The 5,545-nt window shown below is 36.7% G+C and overlaps 1 non-coding gene across 1 annotated transcript; it reads left to right on the top strand.

Moving 5' to 3' along the window:
* The first annotated feature begins 5,097 nt into the window (after nucleotides 1–5,097).
* LOC123391709 lies at nucleotides 5,098–5,204 on the top strand. Its single transcript, XR_006606404.1, has one exon. It is a non-coding gene; the product is annotated as a U6 spliceosomal RNA (small nuclear RNA).
* Nucleotides 5,205–5,545: the final 341 nt, after the last annotated feature.

The following is a 5,545-nucleotide window of genomic DNA, read 5'->3' as shown; positions in this document are numbered from 1 at the left end:
GCACAGTGCTTTGATTACTATAGATTGAAACTGGGAAATGCAATACCTCCAGATTTTTTTCCCTCAATATTGCTTTGGAAATTTGGGGACTTTCATGTTTTTCTTTTGGGTAGTTTTAGTATCATTTATGATATTACATTTTTCATCATTTTGTTCAAGTATAACATGGAAGTAATAGAGTGCACAAATCTTGATTTATAATTTAATAAATTTTTATGATGTGAACACCAAATATAACATTACCAGTAACCAGAAAATGCCCTTATACCAACTCCAGTTAATACCTCCTCCCCATGGCAGCCACTTTCTTGAGTTCTATCACATTCAATTAGGAAATTTCTTGTGAATATACATTCTTTTATGTTGGCCCCCCCCACGTTGATATATCTTTTCTTTTAAGTTTTTATTTATTTATTTGACAGACAGAGATCACAAGTAGGCAGAGAGGCAGGCAGAGATAGAGAGGAGGAAGCAGGCTCCCCACTGAGCAGAGAGCCTGATGTGGGCCCGATCCCAGGACACCTGGATCATGACCTGAGCCGAAGGCCGAGGATTTAACCCACTGAGCCACCCAGGTGCCCCCTCAATGATATATCTTGAGATTCAACAATGTTGTTGTATGAAGCAGAAGTTTGCTCCTTTTCATTGATGTATGTTATTCTAATGTGTGACTATACCATAATGGGTTTATCCCTTCTACTCTTGATAGACATTTGATTATTTCCAGGTTTTGACTCTGATGAATAAAAACTATGGGCACTTTCTTCATGTATATTTGTGTACTTAGGTACTTATTTCTGTGGGTGGACATTTAGGACTAGACTTGGTGATTCACAAGGCATGTGTATGTTCAGCTTTAATAGATATTAACACATAATTTTCTATTACTTGATACTTTGTCAAAAAACCCAAATCATTATGAGTGATACAGAGTAAGAAATTTATTATGGTAGTTTGATTTACTCATTAGTTGAAGCTGGAGAAGCAGTCTATCGAGGATGCTGTCATTATGTCTAGTGTTGAGCTCCAAATCACTCAAAGTCAGCCAGATTAGCAGCTGGCGGTGGGGGGGGGTGGAGAGTTGAATTCAAAAGAGAACAATGACAACCTGGAACTCAAGGAAGAACCAGAACCCTTGAGGAAAGGTTAAAACGCTTGAGAAAACCTCTGACTTGTTAGGAAAAGACAAAATGCTTTTGTCACTTATCATCTCCAATATTGAAAATGGGGATCATCTACAGGAATAGCTGGCATTGTTTGCCATGGAAGTGTACACATATTTGGCCCAGGTCGTGGAGAGGTTGAAGGAAGAGATCACCCAGAGCTGATAAGTTGTGAGTGAGCTGGAGATCAGTGACAACATGTAACAATTACCACCATGCCTGACTTCCTGCAGTGACCCTCAGAGCAAAAGGAAAATGGCTCCTGATTTACTCTTGCCTTTTGAATATCACTTGTAATGTTAACAAAGAATCCTATGAGCAAAGAACTTCTATAAAACCTAGTTTCAGCTTAGTAGAGTCAATAAAGGACAAAGCCACCCTTGTCATCTTGATATGCATAAATATCTTTTCTAACTATACTTAACTTCTTTATTTAACTATCATTAACTTGTTTTTAAAAAAAGAAAGAAAAATAATCTTTCTATCTAACATAATTCAACTATCTTTATGCAACTCAAAATGTGCTATCCATCTCTTCATACCATAACATCAAATCCTTTATTTTTTAGGTTGTGTTATTTACTCTCCTAGTTGAATTACATGTTTATTTTGAAATTCTGAGTTTAAATCGTGAGCTATAAGTTCAAAGTCCAAGGATATATCTTATGGGGGGTGGTTGAGAAGTGGTAGAGAAAAAAAAAAAACTTGATTAATATTTATACAAATAGAGTCATATCAAAATAAAGAAGGGATATTCATAACTTGCATAGACTTCATTTTCACAAGTAGCCACATCGTTGCAGCTCATATCTTTCAGCTTCATACTTATTTTTACCCTTAGCAAGTACTCAGCTGGTTACAGTTCCCTACTTGGTGTGGTGACTTAAACTTTTACTCCTAAAGGATCTGGGCTATTTATAGTCTTGCCTATATTGGGTTATAATTTTCCACTGATTTTTGTTTCTTTTCCAGGTCATTTATTTAAATTTCAATTAGTAATATACAATATAAATTTATTTTCAGGTGTACAATTTAGTGATTCATTACTTCCATACATCACCCGGTGCTCATCACCTATTTCACCCCTCCCCCGGCTTGCTCCTCTCTGATAATTATCAGTTTGTTCTTTGTAGTTAGGAGTCTCTTTCTTAGCTTTTCTCTCTCTTTTTCACCCCTCTATGTTCGTTTATTTTGTATCTTAGTGTCCGCATATGAGTGAAATCATACGGTATTTGTCTTTCTCTGACTGATTCAGCATAATAATTACTAGCTTTATCCATGTTATTGCAACTGGCAAGATTTCATTCTTATTTTATGTCTGAGTAATATTCCTGTGTGTGTGTGTGTGTGTGTGTGTGTGTGTGTGCATGTGTACTTCATCTTATCTGTTCTTCAGTCACTGTATATTTGGGCTGCTTCCATAATTTGGCTATTGTTGATAATGCTGCTGTAAACATCAGGGTGGATATATCCCTTCAAATTAGTATTTCTTTAACCTTTGGGTAAATATCTAGTAGCCCAATTGCTGGATTATAGGGTAGTTCTATTTTTAACGTTTTGAATAACCTTTATACTCTTCTCCAGGAGCGACCTGCACCAGTTTACACTCCCACCAAGAATTTGAAAGGATTCCCCTTCTTCCGCATCCTTGCCAATATCTGTTGTTTCCTGTGTAGTTAATTTTCTCATTGTAGTTTTGATTTGTATTTCCCTGATGATGAATGATGTTGAATATATTTTCATGTGTCTGTTGGCCGTGTGTCCTCTTTGGAAAAATGTCTATTCATGTCTTCTGTCCATTTCTTAACTGGATTATTTGTTTTTGGGGTATTGAATTTGATAAGTTCTTTATAAATTTTGGAAACTAACTCCTATCACGTATGTTACTTACAAATACCTTCTCCCATTCCATAGGTTGTCTTTTAGTTTTGTTGATTGTTTTCTTTGATGTGAAGTGCAGAAGCTAATGCCATCCTCAATGGGGAAAAAGAGTTTTTCATCTGTGATCAGGAATAAGACAAAGATGTCCACACTCAACACTGTTACTTAACATAGTACCAGAATCCTAGCCACAGCAATCAGATAATACAAAGAAATAAAAGGCATCCAAATTGGCAAGGAAGAAGTTAAACTTCCACTATTTACAGATGACATGATACTCTATGCAGAAAACCCAAAATGGAGTGCCTCAGTGGCTCAGTGGGTTAAGCATCTGACTTTTGATTTCAGTTCAGGTTATGACCTCAGGGTTATGAGATGAATCCCTGCACCAGGCTCCACACTGAGTGCAGAGCTTGCTTGACATTGTCTCTCTCCCTCTCCCTCTGTACTTACCCCCATCCCACTCATGCTCTCTCTCTCAAAAAAAAAAAAGAAAAAAAAAGACTATAAAAATTTGCTAGAACTGATATACAATTCAGTCAAATCACAGGATACAAAATCAACATACAGAAATCTGTTGTATTTCTATACAGCAATGTTGAAGCAGCAGAGAGAGAGAAATCAAAGAATCAATCCCATTTACAACTGCAGCAAAACCCATAAGATACCAAAGAATAAACCTAACCAAAGAGATCAAAATCTATACTCTGAAAACTATGAAAGAAATTGAAGATAATGCAAAGAAATGTAAAAACATTCTTTGTTCATTGATTGGAACAACGACTATTCTTAAAAATCTATATTATCCACGGATTTTAATGGCAGGACATACGTGTGTTACGAGGCACTCAGAGGATATTCTGCATTCCAGACCCACATCGTTTTAGCAATAATACAATTTCCTGCTGATAATCAGTATCAACACGCCAGATAGTAGAGCAACTACTGAATCACTGTCATGGAAGCTTAAAATGCCCAGCCATCAATCTTAACTTTCAGTTCAATGGAACCAACACTATTCCCCCTGGTGTAAGTATACATCTTTTGGGAGCTCCGGACCTTGTGATATACTTTAGCCCTACACTATAGTTACTAGTCATATGAGAATGTTTATATTAAATTTAAATTACCTTAAAATTTAAAAAACAAATTATATTAAGTACATTTTCAAATTTATCACTGGAGGGACAATAGCCGTATTTCAAGATTTCAATGTGGCTCGTGTTTACATATTGGACTACACAGATAGGGAACTGCACTATATAGTCTAGAGAGCAGCAGAATCCAAGATTGTATTTACAGAAGCAAAAAGAAAAAAAAAATTGCTAAAGGAATGCAAAAGCTAATGGTGAGAAGAGTCTTCCTTTCCATGCATTGATTCTTGGACCAAAGAATTTTCACTAGAAAAAGCAGTGCTACATAGAGGTTGCTGATCTACAATATACACTACATCCTGGAGGACCCTATTTCAGATGTTCTCACCAGTTGAAGCCCTAATTGAGTCTTTAAAAAACCACTCCACCATGCTATTAGTAAAACTGCTCCAGGATGATGAGAGAGATGGTAAGAGACTATGTCCCTGATCAGAACAAAGCTGTGTGGAATATCATGATGCTGAGTAAGGTTTTCTATAAATCTTTGAATAAAGGTTTTTGGCAAAAGTCTTAAGAGCAAAGGACAATTCATTATCAGAGTAAGTGTCTATTCTAGTGAGAATAGTACTGCTCCTTCCAATGGAAAATGGTCCAATGCAATCAACTTGTACCAGTTTGCTGAGTGATATCCCCCAGGGAATTGGGGGAAATGGTACAATACAGGATTCAGCATTGGTTCTACTACTGAGAGTTTGGGCATTCAGCACTGTTTTACCCAAAACTGCACTGGTGGTAGTACTTTATGTATTTGAGCCCATGTGTAAAGTTTATCCCTAAAATCGTAGCCATTTTTTGGTGGATTTATTGGACAAGGACAGCAGTGTCTGTGGACGATCTGACTGACTTATCTCCATAGAATGGGTCATATTTTCCAAATGATCATTAAAATCCTCCTATTTGTGCTCCCTTCAGCAGCACAAATACTAACATTGGAAAGATACAGAAAAGATTACCATGACCACTGTGCAAGGATGACACAGGAGTTCATGATGCTGAATAAGGTATTTAATATCTATATATATTTTAATATCATATTTTTAATATCTACCATTTATATTGACATGGATGGAACTGGGAGGTATTATGCTAAGTGAAATGAGTCAATCAGAGAAACAAAATTATCATATGGTTTCACTCCTATTTGGAACATAAGAATAGAGCAGAGGACAACAGGGGAAGGGAGGGAAAACTGAAAGGGAAGAAATCAGAGTGAGACAAACCGTATGAGACTTGACTCCAGGAAATAAAGTGAGGGCTGCAGAAAGGGATGTGCGGGGGGTGATGCGGTAACTGGGTAATGGGAATTAAAGAGGGTATGTGATATGATGAGCACTGGGTATTATATTT

The sequence above is a fragment of the Mustela putorius genome, unplaced genomic scaffold, assembly GCF_011764305.1.
Source record: "Mustela putorius furo isolate JIRA1106 unplaced genomic scaffold, ASM1176430v1.1 tig00000275_pilon_pilon_pilon, whole genome shotgun sequence".
Taxonomy (NCBI): domain Eukaryota; kingdom Metazoa; phylum Chordata; class Mammalia; order Carnivora; family Mustelidae; genus Mustela; species Mustela putorius.
This window is presented reverse-complemented; position numbering and strand designations above follow the sequence as displayed.